Source organism: Coenobita brevimanus, chromosome 100 (genome assembly GCF_032717465.1).
Source record: "Coenobita brevimanus isolate Jiangsu-jjx chromosome 100, ASM3271746v2, whole genome shotgun sequence".
NCBI classification, from domain to species: Eukaryota; Metazoa; Arthropoda; class Malacostraca; order Decapoda; family Coenobitidae; genus Coenobita; species Coenobita brevimanus.
In genome coordinates this window covers 63,678,161-63,699,679 of record NC_137053.1, presented here as the reverse complement: position 1 = coordinate 63,699,679, position 21,519 = coordinate 63,678,161, and the positions used below count along the sequence as shown (strand labels likewise).

The window sequence follows — 21,519 nt, the reverse complement described above, 5'->3', positions numbered from 1 at the left end:
CCGCGGCTCCGGGCCCCAGCAAATTACTCCTCTCAGTGTGAGGTGGTCCTCCGAGGTGAGTGGGTGTGCGTCAGTGTTCTCTCATGTGCCAGGCCAGGATGTACATATCTAAACTGTGTATTTTGACCTTTTGTGTGAAGTTGGTGTTTGTTTGAAATTACCGCCTTGTTTCTGGTGAAGACATACATTACTGTGGCAGGATAAGCGTGGATATCAAGGCTTATAAGGAGGAATATTTACACGGTGAGTGAATATCTACCCATTTCAGGCCGCCCTTTGATGTGTCTGTGTGTGAGCGGCAGGGATGTGGATCACTGTCCTGGCAGGTGCAATGAAAGCAGTAGAATTCCCAAACTGCACTGAAATTAGTCGAAAGATAAACTGCTTTCGTGGCAGCTTAGGTGTCAGTTTGACAGCGTTGGATGTTATGGGGGAAAAATCTATCCTGAGAGAAACCAAAACAGTCGTAACCATTATTTCCATCCGCAGGAAGACCTAGAGATGTAGTGAAATTCAGCTCTTCCTATGTAGTCCAGCCTACGAAGAGAAATCACCCGTTACGGCATAAAAATCCCGTTAATTTTGTTTGTGCATTTCACGTTTGGAGGATTCGGTTCAGGGGGATGATATGTGGAGCTACAGGTGTCGGGCGGGGAGCAATGGAGCATGGCCTCTTTCACGCTCCACAATTTACCTTCTTGGCCATATATGCTCGAATTCAATTTAGCTCTTTGGCGGCGGGGATGTTGTTGGTCATATCCCGTCGAGAAAAATATAAGGGAATCTTTTATTGGCATTGTTTTTAGAATTTCGTGTTGCTGTGTTGATGTTTGCATGTTTGGGTGCCGAAAATTTAACCACGTAATGGTGGGTGTGTAAGATGGATTTTGTGAGATATTTTGTATTCCTTCTGTTGGGTGACGTGATTTGCATTTGTTGATCATGGTATTGTATCTGTGCGTTTTTTTTTTTTTTTTAGCTATGGATTATACGTTAAATTGATTATTAAGAATTCGTTTCGCGATGTTATAAAAATCCGTAATGTTTTTAGTTGTTGAAAAAATCGTTCCATGTTCTTTTAAAAGAAATAAGTGTAATATAAAAATTCGTTCATTGCTTTTAGTTATGTACCACAATAATTCGTTTCGTGTTCTATTAATTGGTATATAAAAATTCGATTCGTGTTCTAATTGTAATGTAAAATTTCGTGTTCGTGTCAGTTGTTATAAAAATCGCTTGTGTTTTGTTTTCGTAAGTACGGTATCGTAAGTGCATTCGTAATCCAAGTTACAGAGATCGAAACGTAATTATCCATATCAAATACAGGATTATGATGGTAGTGATGATTATAAGACTACTGCATATATTCATTCTATGATAATAATAATAATAATAATAATAATAATAAAGATGTAAGGGAAATCAAGAAACTCAAGTGTTAGGTTTGAGTCATCATGCGAGGTGATGAGTAGTGATGAACACTAGACATGAGTGGATAGTGATGAGTAATGATGAAAAGTGGTGAATGATGTACGCAGATAAAGTGGTGTGTGGTGATGATAGAGTGGTGATAGTGGAAATGAGTTGGTATAATACGATAGGGTGATGAGTGGTGATAGAGAAGAGTTGTAAGTAGGTAGAGCAAAGGTGAGTGGAGATGAGTGGAGATGAGTCGGGAAGATAAGAATGAAGATGAATGAGTCAGGAAGATAGAGTGGGGGAGAGTAGGAATATAAGAAGATAAAGAGATGATTAGATGGTGATTGATATAAGATGGAAGATGAGTGGATAGTGGAGATGACTAAGAATATAGTAGGGTGAGTGGTGATAAAAATAGAGATGAGTGGTGGTACAGGAGCATATATGCTTAATAATAATAATAATAATAAAAGGATACTCGGTCTAAAATATTTAACTAAACACTAAGGGTAGAAAACTCAGAGTAGCACAGGATATACCGCAGCACCTCATCCTTAGCGACTTATCCTGCACATAACACCCCAGTATTCATTTATATCAATACTGAACACATTTATAACATCCTGACGTCATTGAGATGTGATATGCAAAAATAAATCGGTAAGGAAAAGGTGTTCGTAAGCGATGCGGGGCAGAGATAAACACGATTGTTATTTTTTTTTATTTAGGTCTATTTTTCCTTCAGTGACGTCATTTGTTTATTAATCTCACTCATTATAGTCGATTTAACTCAAGTTCATTATACTGCATTTACTTGGTCTATAATTGCCATCTCTCCGCCTCGAATGCTGAGTTGTAGCAGTAGATTAACGCTAGAATACGATACTAGTCACGAAGAAATGCTGTGGAATGGTTGTAGAGTCGTAGTATAGTCTTTTTATGCTAGTCACAAAGAAGTGCTGTGGAAAGGTTGTAGAGTCGTAGTATTGTCTCTTTATGCTAGTCACAAAGAAGTGCTGTGGAAAGGTTGTAGAGTCGTAGTATTGTCTTTTTATGCTAGTCACAAAGAAGTGCTGTGGAAAGGCTGTAGAGTCGTAGTACCGGTATTGTCTTTTTATGCTAGTCACAAAGAAGTGCTGTGGAAAATTGTAGAGTCGTAGTATTGTCTTTTTATGCTAGTCACAAAGAAGTGCTGTTGGAAGGTTGTTGAGTCGTAGTTTTGTCTTCTTGTGCCACCGCTGTACGTGAAATAAGCTGCAAAAGGACGAAAATCTAGGCCAACTTAGAGTGAAAAGACTATAGTGAAGATGATTGGAGAGAGAGAGAGAGAAATATATATAAAATATCTTCTTGATGATGCGAGAGAATAAACAAGAAATGTCATCGTAATGATGAGAGAGAGAGAGAGAGAGAGAGAGAGAGAGAGAGAGAGAGAGAGAGAATACATATAACAAGAAATGTGTGTGTGTGAGAGAGGGAGAGAGAGAGAGAGAGACAATACATAAAACAAGAAATGTGTGTGAGAGAGAGAGAGAGAGAGAGAGAGAGAGAGAGAGAGAACGTGATGTGCAAGAGCGCACAAAGTGAAACCATCAACCATAGCAATAATTTTTGGATCGTGTAGGCCTACCTGTGTAGCGATAATTTTTGGATCGAGTGTACCTGTGTAGCGTTAATTTTTGGATCGAGTGTACCTGTGTAGTGTTAATTTTTGGATCGAGTGTACCTGTGTAGCAATAATTTTTAGATCGAGTGTACCTGTGTAGCGTTAATTTTTGGGATCGAGTGTACCTGTGCAGCAATAATTTTTGGATAGAGTGTACCTGTGTAGCGATATTTTTGGATCGAGTGTACCTGTGTAACGATAATTTTTGGATCGAGTGTACCTGTGTAACGATAATTTTGGATCGAATGTACCTGTATATATAGTTCCATTCCCAGATTAGTAGGCGGGTAATTTTTCAGGTATTTTTAGATTTTTTATCGTTCAGTGTATTTTTAGTTAATTTGTCCCATCTAGCTTCGTTCAGGAATTACACGGCTGGTTAATTCGTATCACTTATAATTAAACCTTAGCAGAAATTATCGGCTGATCTATTGCGGTTATGGTAATGAAGTCAGAACGATTTATTTCTGGGATTAAATACTAATTGATTTTAGCGTATATCAGTATTTTTTCCCTTTCCATAGATTTATATACACTTTTATAAATATTTAGATTAATATGGTAATTATGTTTTATATGGGGAGGGGAAAATATGTGGAAATATGAACGAATAATTAAAAAATATATAAGGTATCAGTATTTAATCTTTTATATAGACTATTTGATATCTTTTCCCTTTTAAAAATTTCTATCGAGTTTGATAGTTACGCCATAAATAGAACTGTGAAAATATATATGGAAAGGTGAACCATTGATTTATAACAGTACGGTACCTGTTAGTAAGGTTGATTGAAATTTAATATATACGGTATTTGACTTTTTTAACAGATTTTTTTAAGGTGTGATAGTTATGATTTATACAGGAATGCAAAATTATTCGTCCTTACCTGTGGAAATGAACGAGTAATTAAAGGTGCGCATGCGTAATGATTGAATTGGAGAGACAGAGAGAGAGAAGGATTAAGTGGCTGCGGTAAAAGCAAGTGGAGAGAGAGAATTAAGTTGCAGCGGTAATGGCCAGGGGTAAAGAAATCCGGATACCTGACTGGCGAGTAAATGGCCTTGCACCTGTCTTACCTGTATGTGATCGGCCAGGTAGAGTTCATGATTTACCCACACCTGCTGTTGATGTCGGCCGTTGTTGGATTTAGCATATTACGGTTTAATTTTGCCTCTGAAACAGTAGTGTGTCCTATTTTTAAGCAGCGGGGAATATAATTTTGGCTCAGGCTGCTCCTTGACTAAATTTGTAACTGGTAGTCATTTAGATACCCTGACTAAAGCCATTGTACAGTTGGCAGCACATGCACCTGGCACAGTGTCAGTGTGTAGCAGAGGTGTAGATCTGGTACACCTGACAACTTTGACATAATCAGGTGTCTGTCGGTGGCACTGACATGAATGAACGAAGGTGTGAAATTTAAATTGAAATGACCAGGTACCTGTGATGCATGAACGTCAGGAAGTGTAGCCAGACCTCCACTTCATACACACACACACACACACACACACACACACACACACACACACACACAGTCCCAGTTTTATGTGTGGCCAACTGTACATCAGTAGTTGCGGTAAGTTCAGCATATTAGCGGGAACTTATGTTTGCAAGATGTTGGTGTTGGTGGTGGTAATGATGGTTGATATTGGCTAATGATGATACTGATGATTATGATGATGATATTGATGGTAATGATAATGATGATGATTATGATGATGATACCTAGAGTGTATGTGGTGAGAGGTATTGCCGTATGGTGGTGATTGTGTGTGTGTAGTGATGGTATGATGGTGAGGGAGTGGTGACACGATGGTGATGAGGCACAGTTATAGTCAAAATGTTCCTTAGTCTTTTACACTCGAAAAAGTAAATAAAAACATATCCTCGAGCTGAAGGGGTATAAATAACTGGCTTTGGTGGACGGCTGGGCTGGTGGCTTGCTGGGTTGGGGCTTGCAAGAAACTGGTTGCAAGAGTGTATGATGATTGACCGGTAATTAACCATGATTTGCTGTGCAGTTGCAGCGCGTTTACCGGGAGGAAATTATTGGAACCGTGTGTGTGAGGGATGCTTGACGCTGTTTTAAATGAGAGAGTGAGAGAGATGGAGGTCTATTACGGGCATAAAATCCATTATTACGATCTATTTTTGTTGTTATATAGAAAAGATCGTATTTCGGATTTTTCTCCTTTTTGAAATATTCCAAATAAAGTATATAACTTTTTTTATTTTTCGTGTTTTTTCGGACATTAAGGTATATGGATGACTTGGGTGAAAAAGTTTGTAAAAAGTCTATCAGAATGTGAATAAAATCGTATGAAGACGGAAGGGGCAAAAAATATACTAGCGTCATCGGACTGAAGGGTTGAATGTTCTCTCTTCCTGTCTGTTGCAGTGATGATCGATAGATGATGACATAGGCCTAGATAGATAGAGAGATGGATAGATATAAGATTAACACAGGTTAGATTATAATTAGTGCTGGTACCTTACGTAAGAAAATATTCAGGAAGGCCTTTTCATGTCAGTCGATTCACCTTCTTGTCTTGCCTCTTGACATGATACCTTCTCCAATATTTATCTCCCCAAATTAGCAGTTTGGTTAAATTTTAGTATTGACATATTTGAGCAAGATGCCTTTGTATTTATGCTTATTTTATTTATTTTCTTACGGGGCTACCCTCTCACGTCGGCATTATTTTGAATATGATCGGTTTACCTGCCTCATGACACGATAATTCTCTCTCTCTCTCTCTAATCAGCGCTCAGGTTAAATTACGATTATTGGTACGTGTCGCTGGCCTCCTGTATCTTCGGGATTCTGACAAGCTCATTTTATTTTATCTATCTATCCATCTGTTTTTCCCCAGCCCCTTAATGCTATAAAGTTTCCAGTATATTATCCCAAATCAATGCCCGGGTTAATTTACGTTTATTGATACTTAGGCTATACATGAGGAAGATTCTTTGGGGGTACTTGTCGAGTTGGTCGGATTTTGAATAGACTCTCTCTCTCTCTCTCTCTCTCTCTCTCTCTCTCTCTCTCTCTCTCTCTCTCTCTCTCTCTCCTAACACTAACTTTTCCCAATTTATTTTTCTAGATCAGCACTTTGGGTAAAATATTATTATTAACATGTATTGAGCTGGATATTTTATGGTAACTCAGGATATTGCGGATTTTTTTTTGGGGGGGCTGCCTATTGATACTATACTCCTTCATATTTTTCCACCAAATTAGTGCTGATGTTAAAATATTATTATGGATACGTACTGAGATAGAGAAAAGAAAATGGTGTAGCCTATATATTAAGATTCTTTTTTCCCTTCAAGTACCGGTACCCTTTAAAGTTTGCAAAATTTTGAGTAAGGCTTATTACCGGTATATTGTTTTTTTTTTTTTCTCCTGACACTAACTTTTCGTAATTTATTCTTAATAGGGTTTTTCTTTTCTTTTCCTCCTCCTCGTCTTTCTTCTCTTCTTTATCTTTCATATTCTCCTTATTCACATTTTCGAAATTCGCATTCTCCTTCTCCTCCTCCCCCACCTCATCTCATTCGTTTTCTTGTTCTTCATATTCTGCTTCTCCTTCACATTCTACTTCTTTCGCCGCCTCCTCCTTTTTTGCAGGGTATACTCGTCCATTTCTCCCGTCCAGAACTAAGATGACGACGGCGATGGCTTGAAGTGTCGCTCTGGGAGAACATCTTGAGCGACACGGGGGCCTAGAACTTGTGTCTTCAGGTGTACACTCAGATGGGGGTGTAAGTTCAGGGGAGGGCAGCGAAATGGCAGGGGATAGGGTGATATGGAGGCGATTTGTTTGTGGCCACCCCTTACGAGATTAAGTCGTCTTGCTAGAGATAGAGAGATAGATTTACACTCAGAACATCGCTTTTCTCTGATTGCCAAACCGGTTATAATTTATTTGTGAGTTAGATGCGGAATGTTGAGTGGATGGAGTGGAAGGTTTGGGGATGCGCGGGAGGGGGAGATCTGGGATTGTGTTTGCTGTTTGTTATATATGCCATACATTCTTATATATTTTATTTTATTTGCCAGGTATCTATTTATATTTCCAGAATGTTAAGTAGGCCTAGCTAGGGTACCGTATAAGGTTTGGGGATACGAGGGGACGGGAATTTCGTGTTTTTTGTTTACTCATTGCCTGAAAAATTAAGTCCCTTGCTACATACAGATTATTTTTACATATGTATTTATTTATTTTCACAGGTATATAGTACTTAAGTGTTTTGGTGGTGATTCAGTAGGTAACGTGCACGGCTAGCTACTGAAATAGGCCTATCCTAGTGAGGCCATTGGGTTGGGTCTTCATTTATCCCAGATTAGTATTACCGTACCGTACCTAGAACTGAAATTAGGGACCTGACTTGTCCATCAACGGTTGTGTTTCTTGACATGTTCCTGTACTTTATTCTTCGTCGGCTCAGCTAGGGTACGCCTCTGTGTGTTTGCGACTTAACCCGGCCTCGAATGATGTGTTAGTCAAAGATATCACAGAGTTTTGCTCCCTCACCATCAAATGATCTAAGACTTTCCATAGGTCCCTCCTTCCTAAGTTAACACACACATTTGCTTCCTCCCCCACCTAATACTTCCCACATCCCCTCCTTCTTAACTCACAAGTGTTCTTCCTCACCATCTAATACTTCCCACGTCCCCCTCCTTCCTAAGTTAACATACATCCACTTCCTCACCATCTGATACTTCCCATATCACCCGTTTCCTTCCAGTGTCATGGTGGACTAGTTTTGGTGTTATCCTTGTCGCTTACAAGATATGCTTTACCTTTCGATTAGCAAGATTTTTTTTTTTTTAACTGAACGAAATAATCTAGTGTTGGGATGCATGAAATAGGTAGGTAGGTAGGGAGGGAGAGAGAGAGAGAGAGCGGAGCCTCCAGGTAGCCTAAGACCGTACTGCGAGTCGTAAATAGGTGGTGAAAGTCGCTTACTGTATTGTGCTCCCGAAGCGTCCATATGTATGAGGGGTGGCGTAACAGTACAGTATTTACGTACATCATCATCATCATCATCATCACCATCACCATCACCATCTCGTCATCATCATCATTATCACCACCATTACCATCATCATCATCATCATCAATATCCTCATCATCGCCATCATCGTTATCAACATCACCACCGTCCCGTCGTCATCATCACCGACATCATCATTCTTACCCAGTTACTAATCATCGTCGTCGTCATATTCATTATCATGTTCATCATCATCACCTTCATCATTCATAACACACACACACACACACACACACACACACAAATTACAGCAAGTGACGCAGCAAAACCCAATATATATACCGGTACTGATCCCCAGTCCCAGTACTTAGGCCTACCGGTACTAACCTTCACTACGATGACATTTTATATTTAATTGTTTTCTCTAAGACGGTTTTGAATGGATTAGGAACTGACACACACACACACACACACACACACACACACACACACACACACACACACACACACACACAAGGGGTTGAGAATTGTCCCCCCCCCCCACCGAGAGAGAGAGAGAGGGGGGGGGTCGTAAGATTGAAGAAAAAATCGTCTGGTGGTTGCAAGAGTAAAATGAGTGATCGTGGTACTGAAGGGGTTGTAAGTATGTGTGTGTGTGTGTGTGTGTGTGTGTGTGAAAGTACCGTTAGTATTGTGCCCTGTAGAATGATGTACTGTGAGGTATGTGCTATTATCGTATTGGTCAGTTTGTTACACGGGGAGGGGAGGGGCAGAGGGAGGGGTGAATAGGGGGAGGGGTAATAGGGGAGGGGAGAGTAGAGGGAGGGACGTGTGAGTCATGTGTGTGATGAGACGAACTGGCCATATAAAGACCCAACACTCATTAATCTTGGCCTACACACACACACACACACACACACACACACACACACACACACACACACACACACACACACACACACACACACACACACACACTAAAATGGAGTCAGAAGCCAAGATCTATTGAGTGTGTTTGGTGTTTTTAAAATCCAGGACGAATTAAATGCCCCAGACCTGCAAATTTTGTCCCTTTAAAAATGAGTAAGCAGAGAGAGAGAGAGAGACTTGAATAGTTTTGTATCAGTAGACTTAGTAAATCCTCCTCACTAAAATAAATCCCTCCGAGTTGAATATAATCCTCTTTTGTTAACTGGAATAAATATAAAAATAAACACAATGAAGAGGCTAACCTGAAGGCAGAAATGAAGGCCACCTCAACGTGTTTGCAGCGTCGTGTGCCATGATGATGCAAGGTTGTCTAATATTTACAAGCCGGCAATATTAGTACGTAGTGTCATTATGCATGGCGTTTTAGACATGAGTATAGAGGGGTTACCGGATGGGGGGAAAGAGGGATGGAGGGAGGGAGGAAAATTGCACCTTGGAGGAAAGTTATGAGAGGAAATATGAGGCAGACGTGATGGGAGGGAGGAAGAAACGGAGGAGGAAGAAGATAGAAGGCAAGATATGACTGATGGAAGTTTAGATAAGAGAAGATAAGAACAAGAGGAGGACAGAAGCTAAAAGTGAAAATGAAAATCGGAAGAGAGAAATTGGTGGAGGGGGGGACTTAATTGTCAAGATAAATTGTAAAGAAAACGTGGATAATTAAAGAAGATAAGAGTAAAAGAAAGACAGTCGCGAAGAAAAAGACAAGCCATAAGGAAGAAAAGTAAAGAAAAATGAGAGAGGCGGACAGGAAAAATAATACGCATAGTTTAGGCATTGAAAAATTCTCGAAACTTGGAGAAAATAAACGAAGAAAAATGAAACAGAGAGAACAGAAACGAAAAGAAAAGTTAGAGAAATTCAAAATATTAACATGTCAGAGGCTCTGTTGTTTTGTTTTTATTTTTCTTGGAACAATCTTGCTAACTACTGGCCTTTGGTTCCTTCTTCCTCAAAAAAAAAGAAAAGGGGGGGGGGCCCTGTCGAGATTGGCCCTAAATCCGAATTCGAGGGTGGGATACTCAGTCTTGAATTCTAACAGGTAAATGAAGCTTCCTAACACCTCTTCCTTAGCGATTTGTTTTTAAGTGTTGCTGTTAATATCCTCGTGTACGTTATTGATGCAGCGTACGGCGATATTGGAAGGATTTATGTAAGAGTAGAACAGTAAGGTGTAATAAGCAGAGTAAATTGCTTAGGAAAAGTTGTTAGGGAGCTTAACTGACGAGAATACGGGGCTTATATTTATGATCAGTTTTCCGTCGTAACTAAGATATCTTTTTTTACAGGAGAATCTAGACAAGGGAAGATTTTGTCCTCGCTTACCTAAAGTTTTTTTTTTTTTACTCCTTTATCCTTACATCATCCTGCAGAAAAAATTATTACCTGCTGTAGTTTTCGTCTCCCAAGATTTATTTAAGGAGTGAGAATAGAGACAGGAAGATGTTGGAGCCTCCTTGTCTTTCCTGTAGATAATAAACCGACTTCTAAGACAGGGAATTCGTCTTAAGTGCGTTTTTTTATATCCTAGGAAGAACAGTTGCCCGTTGTAACTGCTTTGTGCAGGAAGGACGTGGATGAATGGTGTAGAAACTTCCAATGTTGCTCGTTGGAGAGAGAGAGAGAGAGAGAGAGAGAGAGGGAAGGGGGGAGGATTGAGTGAAGAAAAGGCGAAGAGCAGGGAGAGAAAGGGGTAATGTAAGAAAGATGAAGTGAGGAGGAAGGCTGGAGAAAAATGAAGAGTTATGAGAGAGAGAGAGAGAGAGAGAGAGAGAGAGAGAGAGGTCTTAGTTACGAGAAGCCGTTGGTCGTACGTTTGTTTTTGAATTCAAGTTCCTGATTGCGCGGAACAGGAGACGGCGGAGGAGGGAGGGGTTGGTGGTGGTTGCATGAGGAAGGAGACAATACCAATAATAATATACTTTGTTTTAAGAGACGCGCCATGACCAATACATTAGCGTTTCATCCCTCTGGTGGCGGAGAAGTGAGATAATGTGTAGTGTGATGGCGAGAGTGCATCGTGGTAATGTTTTGTGTGATGGCGAGAGTGCTTCGAGATAATGTTTTGTGTGATGGCGAGAGTGCTTCGTGGTAATGTTTTGTGTGATGGCGAGAGTGCTTCGAGATAATGTTTTGTGTGATGGCGAGAGTGCTTCCCCCGCTGTCACGCGTAATGGAGAAGTATGGCCGTGGAGGAGGGTTAATATGGTGCTGGATGGCCGTCATAGGAAATAAGGACAGATTGGTTTGGGAGTGGAAGTGGTGGAAGTTTTGGTGTTACGAGTGAGGATACTGGAGTTATGGTGCTACGAGTGAGGATAGCGGAAAATAATGCGCCAGGTGTGAGGGCAGGAGTGAGGATAGTGGTGTGTGGCGAGGTAATGGTGCTGAAAATGAGGATAGTCATGCTAGATGTGAGGACAGATGGCGATGAGAACGATGATAATGAAAATGAGGACGTAGTGAGCGAGGATAGTAATAAATGCGTTAGGAGTGAGGATAGTGAGGGGTAGCGAAGTGTTGGGGCTAAGAATGAGGATAATTGGGCTAGAAATGAGGATAGGTGGCGATGAAACTGAAGATAATGGGAAGTTATTCTTACCTGGTAGGGCCGCAGGTGAGTAAGGAGAGAGAGAGAGAGAGATTACAGGTGAAGAATTTTCATATCGTAGTTAATTGTGTGTATCCTTAATTACAAGAAAAAAATAAATGTAGTTACTGATATCTCAAGATGGTCACTAAGAAGATGTTATTTTTAAAACAAGAAAAACGGAGGAGAAGTAATTGTGTGTGTGTGTGTGTGTGTGTGTGTGTGCGTGTGTGTATTTTGCGTACTCATAAAGTGCGTCAGGAAGCGCAAAGGGAAGGAGCGTCTTGGAGGTGTTTACTGAGGGGCAAGGGGCAATATTTTGTGGGAGAGAGATCCATTGCCCCGCCACTCTGCCTCAGTAGTAGCACACACACACACACACACACACACACACACACACACACACACACACACACACACACACACACACGAGCCGTCTCAAAAACAAGTATAGTTTTCTTAGACGTTCTTTGAGCTGAGGAATATGCTTGGTCCACCTTAGAGCCAATACCAGCTTTGCAATATACCTTTCTTAATTCCAGATATTCCACTTTTGATATTCCGTACCAATACCAGCATCCTACGTGGTGTCCTGTGATGGCTGATATTACACCTGAAATATTCCCTGCGGTAATACCAGTACCAGTTTGCAGTAATACTAACACCAGCTTGCAATAATACTAACACCAGTTTGCAATAATACCAGTACCAGCTGTTCAAAATACCCTCCTTTGATGGTAGATATTACACATTAATTATTCCATGTAGTCATACCAGTACCAGCTTGCAATAATACTGATACCAGCATACAATAATACCAATACCAGCATGCAATAATACCAGTACCAGCATGCAGTAATACTAATACCAGCATGCAATAATACTAATACCAGCTTACAGTAATACTAATACCAGTTTGCAATAATACCAATACCACCTCTGCAGTCTAGTGTTCTTGATGCTATAATATTGTATCTTAAATATTCCCTTCAGTAGTACTAATACGAGCTTGCAATAATACTGATACCAGGTTGCAACACTACCAATACCAGCTATGCAATATACCGTCCTTAATGCTAAATTTTACTCGTTAAATATTCCCTGCAGTAATATCAGAACCAGCTTCCTACTTGGTGTCGTGTGTGATGGTATTCAGTGATAATCCCACAGGTAATCGCGTAATTAGGATGTTACCTGATCGACACGGAAGACAAATACAGGTAAAAAAAAAATGGAAGGCGGCGGTGGGAGCGAGGGGAGGAGGAGGAGGAGGAGGAAGAGGAGGAGGAGGTTGAGAGCATACTTATATTGCGTAAAATATTTGAGTTGGAGGGGGAGGAAGAGGGGGGAGGGGGAGAAAATTTGCATATGACAGGAAAAAAGTAAGAAAAAAAAAAGATATACAAATACCAGTTCGGTTCCTCCTAGCAATTCGGGACCCTGCACTTACCCCACATCACCAGTAACACATACGATACATAAACCTACATAAACCCGGTAATACAGGGATGCAGAACCTGGGCTTGTATTTGTGGTGATTACATGCACTTTGTATTATTCGGCGTGGGAGCTCGGAGTGTCTTTTGCAGTCGTAAAAATAGCCGAAGTCTCCCCCTGCCCCGGTAGCTCCAGCCTCCAGGGTTAACATAAATTGTGAACTTCTTGCTTCTGTTGAATTTCGCTGCTGTGCTTGAGAGAGAGAGAGAGAGAGAGAGAGAGAAGGGACTGAGTGAAGAAGAGGTAAAGAGCAAGAGGGAGAGAAAGGGGGAAAGAAAGAAAGATTAAGTGAGGAAGAAGCGGAGAGAAGCATGAAGGGTTATAAGTGTGTGTGTGTGTGTGTGTGTGTGTGTGTGTGTGTGTGTGTGTGTGTGTGTGTGTGTGTGTTTTCCAAGTAAGGTCTCATTACTCAGCATCCCTCCCCACCTCCCCCCACTCCCCACCTCTCCCCCCAAGCACTGAACTCCTCACTCTCCCCATCTCCCATTCACTCCTCTCTCTCCATCTCCCTTTCACTTTTCTCTCCCCATCTTTTCCTCTCCCCTTCCCCTAGCTCTTTCTCCACTCCCTTTCTCCTCTCCCCCTCCCTCTCCCCATCATCCTTTTCTCTGTCACATCTTCCCTTCCTGTTTCCCACACTCTTCTCTCCCCTATCCCTTATGCCCCCCCCATCTCTCTCCCTTTCCTCAAACCTCACCCCCTGTCTCTTCTTCCCTCCCATTTAATCCCCTTCTCCCACCCACTACTGTCCCCACCACCTCACCTGTCATCCTCACCTATCTCTCTCGCTTTCCTAATTCACCATTTCCCTTCGCAGCCCCCACCCACCTCATTTCCCACACCTTCCCCCACCACCTCTCCTCTCCCTATTCTTCCTACCCCCTCCTCTTCCCTTCCCCCGTCTCCCCCACCTCCCCCACCCCAGTTTTTGCCCCTGTCCAGTACAAAAGGCAGGAGGGGGCGGGGATTGCTTATAGATACGAACCTGCAACCCTTCTTCTAATTACATGGCTGCCACGCATTCAATGGCCATGATGTGTGTGCCTTCCTTTATGATATTGTGAGTACCTTTGATTATTTTCACCGCCTCCACCCCCCTCCTGAACCCCCCAGCCCCCTCCCTGAAACTTCCTTGGACCCCCCTTCCCCCCATGTTGTTGTTGGGGAAAGGAGATGGATGGGGAAAGTGGAAGTGGATTGAGTGGAGAGGGAAATTAGAGTGGAGGGGATGGTTTGGAGAGGGGACTAGAAGTGGTTTGAGTGGGAAAGAATGTGAGAGTGGAGAGGTGAAAGGAGTGGAGTGGAGAGGGGGTGGATTGAGAGGATGTTTGGAGTGGAGGGGACATTTGAGGTAGGGGGAGGAAAGACAGGGGAACATGGGAAAAGTTTGAGTAGGGGGAGGGGAGGGGGAGAGGACCTGGTGTGGGCATAGGAGTGCTGAGGGGTGGGGTGGGGGTGAGTCAGCTGGTATGGAGGGGGGGAGGGGGTCGTGTCAAGAGTGGTTGTTTGTCTGTGTTCATGAGGTCATTCTCGCTTAATTGACCTTATTAATGACACACGACCCTTGACCTAATGAGGCTCTTTTAATTATAATCTGACTACCTTTACTGTCTTTTCCTTTATTTATTTTTTTCCTAATTTTCCTTCCTTTACTATTATATACTTTTCCATTTATTGTTCTTCTTTTCTTTCGTCTTACAAGTGATAACCTTCCTTTCTTTTTCATCGTCTCATTTGCTTTCGTTTGTTTTTCCCTTCCTTTCTCTACTTTTCCACCTTTTCCCTTCTGCTCTTAAAAATTAGTTTGGGTATGTTAGGATAGATTAGTTTTTTTTTCATTTGGTCTTCCTTCCTGTGTTCATCATCTGTTTACCAAAAGATTAGGTTAGGTCTGATTGGATTAATACAGGTGTGATTGAGTTACCTTTGATTAGATTAGGTTGAAGTTACGTTAATTCAGGTTACGTCTGATTAGGGAGCTTAGGATTGATTGGATTGCTGCAGGTGTGAATTGAGAACCATGGATTATAATAGAGTACAATAACTTCATCTTAGGTTACGTCTCATAAGATTGCTTCAGGTTGGGTCAAGATTGGGTTAACTGATCCGCTAAAATTATCCCAGTTTCTTACGTTCTTTTGTGCTGGGATTAAATAAGAATGTGGGATATGTAATTGGGCTGGTTGTTCAGAGTTCTGCCTATCATTTTTATTTGCGTGTTTATTTATACTTTGCTCTCAGGGTCCTGCCTCACCGTATCCCTAGGTGGGAAAAGAGGGCGGGATGATGATGATGATGATGATTGATGATGATGATGATAATAATGATGATAATGAAGGTGATGATGATGTTCCAAGATTAGGTTGAAAGTGATAGAAAACGTTAGCCAGTCTTGTAAACAATGGCATCCACCTCCCCCCACCCCCCACCCTTACCCCCACCCCCTATCCAAGGCCCCCCCACCCTGTCCTTTCTCTGCCCCTCCCCCCTCCCCCACCCCCCTCCTATCTTCCATCAGGGTGGGGGGAGATGGAGGGCAGGAATGGCGGTGTGGTGGATGCCTGCCTCTTCGGTAATTAATTTCTTTGCTATTCAAATTCAAATCACTCCTTTTATTGATGGAGAGAGAGAGAGAGAGAGGAAGGTGTGTGTGTGTGTGTGTGTGTGTGTGTGTGTGTGTGTGTGTGTGTGTGTGTGTACTCTTTTCCTTATTAGGCTACTCACATCATTCCCGATCGTCTGTCAGTATTTTTGCTTATATTACTTTCGACATAGGTTACTAGCTTTGACTTGCTTAGCCTATATTTCTTGTCCTTGTCCATTGTGTTGAGGTACTAGGCAGGTGGAAAGGGCAGGTAATACGTTTGCTGGCTACCTGTAATTACCTGGGTGCACCTGGCTGTTGCTACCGGGTCGTGTCATCACCTGCTCTAACTTTACCTTCATCCTTCACCTTGCTCATTCCACCTCGCTCGCTCCAGTTCGCTCCACCTGTTCTAGTCTTACAATCTTCCCCTCGCTCTCTTCCCTCACCTCACTCCTCCCTCCCTCCACCTCATTCGCTCCCTTGCTCCTCCCCACTCCACCTGCTTTACCATCACTCACATCCTCCACCTCTCTCACTCCCTCCACCTCTCTCCACACACATTCACTCCACCTGCTCTGACCACTCATATCCTCTACCTCACTCACTCGCTCACTCCACCGCTCTCACACGCTTCCTCCACGTTGCTCCACACATCTCTTCCAGCTCATCCACTTCTTTCCTCCACCTCCCTCCATACATTCACTACCTCCACATCACTCCCTTCCCTCCTTCACACAACCAAACCCCACTCACTTCTCCCAGCATCCCTCTTCTCACGTCATTACCCGCCTCTCAACCGCCACTTAATTTACCATTTATTGTACGTTTCAGGTCATTAGCATTTCATTTACGGTTCCATTATTTAGGCCTTTTTTCTTTTTTCTTTTTTTTTTTTTTTTTTCATCTTAAGTTTCTCTTCGTAAATCGTTAGGTGGTTCTCTGGTACCCTGGCCAAAGCTTTTCATTGCGTCCTTACCACGTTAATTTTATCTTGTATTTTATCTACCTATCAGTCTATCTGCCCATCTATCTATCTATCTGTGTCTGTCTATCTGTCTGTCTATCTATCTATGTCTGTCTATCTGTTGTGATGTCGGTACTACTACGTTAGTTTTTAAGATATTGACGTGTGTAAAGTAGCAGAACAACATTTTTTTTTTAAGCAGGCAGGTAAGCAGGGAGGAAGCAGGTGATGGAGCAGGAGTGGTAGGAGAGGGAGGAAGGTAAGATAGGGAGGGAAGCAGGTTAGGAAAGGGAAGGGGGTAAGGTAGCAGAGGATGGTAGGGAAGTAGGGAAGGGAGCAGGTAGGTAGGTATGGGAGGGAGGAGGTGAGGTAGGAGAAGGGAGGTAGGGACAAGATAGGAACGAGAGCAGGATGGTTAGGCAGGGAGGGAAGAGAAGTAGGAGAGGAAGGGAGGGGTGGAGGAAAGGCCGGGAGATGTGGTAGGTAAGGTTGGAAAGGGTAAGAGGAGGTAGGGAAGGCGCTGTGCTGGACATATGGGTAGCGGAGGATGAAGCAAGGCCATGGAGTGGGAAGGAGGGGGGAGCGAAGGGGAGGAGTGGCGAGGGGAGGAGAGGGGAGTGATAGGAAAGGCTAGGGGTGGATAGGATGTGAGGTGAGGATGAGATAGTGAAAAAAAACAGTATAGAGACTAGGAGCAAGATGTAGGAGTGGGGTGGATAGGATTGGCTAGGAATAAGGTGGATGGGGTGGATAGAACAGGATTAAGGTGGAGTGGAGTGGAGTTAGATGGATAGAACTGATAGGACAGAGGGTGGGATGGTGTGGGTAGGATATGATGGGAGTGAGGTGGAGTGGGATTGGATAGTAGTGGTTAGGGGTGAGGTGGATGGATAGGACGGGGTAGGCTGGATGTGGGTTAGGGCTGGGTGGATAGTTGTGGCGAGGAGTGTGGTGTATAGGATGGGGTAGGCTAGATGTGGGTTAGGGCTGGGTGGATAGTTGTGGCGAGGAGTGTGGTGGATAGGACGGGGTAGGCTGGATGTGGGTTAGGGCTGGGTGGTTAGGTCAGAGTGTGGACAAATGACTTCCGACGTTGGCTCATGTGTTAAGGCAGACGGCGGTTCCTTTTCAACCCCACTCCCACTCCTCCCTCCCCACTCCCCTCTCCCCCTCCACTCTCCATCATTCTCTTGCTTCTGCCACCTCTCATAATTATCGCAGTTTTTTCTTTATATTCCTGGTTCTGGCGCCTCCCTTTGTCGCTTTCCGTGGCGACAGAGTGAAGTGTGACTGTTTGTTCTTAACTTCACGTGGTAAAAATTTATCCATTTACTTATTTGTACATTTATTTTTATGGTATTTACGTTCGTTTGTTTATAAAGGCTCCATCATGCTTGGAAATGGCGACTCTCCACACTGCTCGATCTCTAGCAACCTCTCTGTCCGGTCCCTTATCCTTTAGGTCACACTATCGTCTTCGCATGCACTCCCCTACATATTGCACGCACAAAATCATCATTATTTTCATTATTTCGCAGCCTGCCTCCCACACCACTACATCTTACGCACCCATCCATCACAAACACCGCACAAGATGGGGTTCCTTCCCACAAACTCGGACAGAACTGCTCATGGCCACACTCTCCCTCTGCATTGAGAGTATGTAATGTTGTATATATTTTTTCTGTGTTGGACATAACGTGAAATATTATGTAAAAGAACGAAAACTAGGACTAAATTAAGGCGAAAAGGGTATTGTAGCATTAGGGGTAGAGAGAGAGAGAGAGAGAGAGAGGTTTACAAGGGCAATTCATTTAGTGATACAGGTGTTAGTGAGTAATTCCTCTCTCTCTCTCTCTCTCTCTCTCTCTCTCTCTTTCTGTGTGTGTGTGTGTGTGTGTGTGTGTGTGTGTGTGTGTGTGTGTGTGTGTACGTACGGTTTCTCCATCATCATCATCATCATCATCATCATCATCATCATCATCATCCCTCTGCCTCACTAATCCTCCATCATCACCACATAAATCCTCCTAATCGCTGATCTAATCCCACAATCGTCCCCTAAGGCTACAGTAATGGGATCGGAACCCTTTTAGACCCGCTAATGAGGGGTGTAATTAACAGTGAATTGCTTTTAATTGCGCTGGATAAGGTTGTTTTTTGGAGTTACCTGCCTCATCAGACCGATGGCGATTTTTTTTGTACTTGTGGATGATTTGGTTATTATTATTATCATTATTATTACCGGTATTATTATTATTATTATTATTATTAGAGGAATCAGTTTTAGTGCGAGGGGTAACAGGTCACCATCATTATCATCATCATCATCATCATCATCATCATCATCATCATCACCACCACCGTCGTCGTTGTCTTCAGAGATGGGTGAATGGTGGATGGGAGAGAGAGAGAGAGAGAGAGAGAGGAGGGGGGGAGTAAGAGAGCAATTTACAACATATTAAAGCCAAATATATAATAACAGCATTCACCCCAGAAAGCAATCATTTTTAGCCCAACCCACCCTGACACCAAGCACAAGATGAGGAGGGGGTTCTTGCCCTCTCCAGGTGATGAAAATCGTCTGAGAGGGAAGAAAAACGTCTTAAAGTAGGAAGAAAATGGTCTTAAAGTAGGTAGAAAAACGTCTTAAAGTAGAAAGAAAATTGTCTTAGAGTAGGAAGAAAATTGTCTTAGAGTAGGAAGAAAATTGTCTTAAAGTAGGAAGAAAATGGTCGTTAAGTGGGAAGAAAATTGTCTTAGAATAGGAAGAAAATGATGTAGTAGGAAGAAAATGGTCTCTGAGTAGGAAGAAAATTGTCTTAGAATAGGAAGAAAAATGATGTGGTAGGAAGAAAATTGTCTTAGAATAGGAAGAAAATGATGTGGTAGGAAGAAAATTGTCTTAGAGCAGGAAGAACATGATGTGGTAGGAAGAAAATAGTTACTGTTGAATGTAGAAGAAGGACTTATTTACTAGAGAGGGAGGCCTTCACGTGGTGGCACTGATATAATTAGGTGGATCCACTGCCTGGTTATGCAGAGGCCCCCTCAAGTCTCTTCCTGTCCCAGAAGAGGAGGATGGTGGACCGCGGGAGAGGGGTATCCAGCCTGCAGTCCACTGGGTTCACGTTCAGATGAGCAGACATGTGAGAATGGAAGAGGAAAAGAAGAAAACGTGTGTGAAAAGGAAGGATAAACAGCTAAATAGAAAGGAAAAAAGACAGCCTGAAAATGAACTGACAAGAACGAGAGGAAGTGAAGTTAAAGAGAATAAAATGGGTTGAAAGGAAGGATGATGAACGAAGCAAAGAGAAACACATATCCCCGGAAATAAAGATGAGAGAGAGAGAGAGAGAGAGAGATGAAGTGAAGTTCTCTACCTTAATTTACTGCTAGGTAATTTATATGGGAAGGTATGGGAAGGGGAGGGAGGGTGTGGGTGAGAGGGTGAGTGATGAAACTTAGGGTTAAGAGGAAGTAAGAGGAGAGAAAATGAACAGTGAGGTGAGGAAAGAGGATAAAGAAAATGAGAGAGGAAGAGGAAGTGAGAGGAAAGAAAGAGTGAAAGGGAGGAGGAAGTGACATGGAAGAGAAAGTAAGAGGAAAGACGAATGGAGTAATATTGATATGATGATAATGACCATGATAATGATGATAAGGATGGATATAATGATCATAATAATAAAAATAATTGCAGTGATGGTAATGATGAAGGTGATGATGATGGTGATGATGAATATAGCCAAGATGATGATGATAATGACGATAATGACCTGGTGAGTGGTGGAATTAAGGCTTGAGGTCAATTTCCTGCTCTGATAGTGGTGGTTATGTCGTCTATAATTGGATCCTGTCTCGTTCCTTACCCCCTTGTGGAATCTGAACCTGTTTCTTGAACCTGTTGTATCCACCCCATATATCAGCCTTGGATTCTGATACTCCTTGCTTCTTGCTTGTGTATTTTCCTTTCTTGGATTCCAGTGCTATTTTGTTTTCCCAGTCTTTCCTTGATTTTCATGCTAACGCTCGCACACACACACACACACACACACACACACACACACACACACAGTTTTAGAAAGTAGGAAAACCCAAAGAAAAAATACATTACCGTACATAAAATGAAAGAAAAAGGACCAAAACTAAGGAAGGAAGGTGGAAAGAACGAAGGAAGCAAGTGAGAAAGAAGGAAAGGAAAGGAAATGAAGGAAAAAAAGAGGACGAGCGTACGAAGAATGCAAGAAGAAAGGTAGAAGTATATAAGAAAGTATGAGAAGGAAGGATAGTAAGGGAGGAAGCGAAAGGGATGAAAGAAGGAAAGAAATAATGGGAGACAGTCTGAAAAAATGAATGAAATTGAAAACGAAGAAATGGGTGAAGGAAGAAGATGACTGAAAGATGACGGAAGGAAGGAACGAACGAACGAAGGACTAGATACAGGGGACCATGAAGGGAAGAAAATGAACAAGGGGAGGAAGAAAAGTTTAAGAAAAAGAGGGAAAACAGAAGGAAGGAAGGAAGATATAGAAGGAATGGAGGAAGGAAGAACGAAGGGAAGGCAGTAGGTAGGTAGGTGGTCAGGAAGAGGGGGGGGGGACATGAAGGAAAGGAGATAGGACCACCAAAGAAAGATCGAAGGAAAGGAAGGACTGAAGAAAGTGAGAACTAGTGATGGAAAGGAGGGAAGGGAGAGAAGCGGGTCAAAGGAGGAAGAGAGAGAGAGAGAGAGACCGAGACCCACTAGGCTATAAGGTTGTTGGGATTCCTGGAGGTGGACGACGATCCAATCCCTTTTGTG

At 42.5% G+C, this 21,519-nt stretch overlaps 1 protein-coding gene across 1 annotated transcript in view; it reads left to right on the top strand.

The window, feature by feature from the left end:
* The first annotated feature begins 107 nt into the window (after positions 1-107).
* The window catches only part of LOC145414511 (uncharacterized), an 83,414-nt gene continuing 62,002 nt past the window's right edge, over positions 108-21,519 (top strand). The window contains exon 1 of the mRNA XM_080284031.1: positions 108-243. The gene's annotated coding sequence lies outside the window, so the exon portion shown is untranslated. The remainder of the gene's footprint in view (positions 244-21,519) is intronic.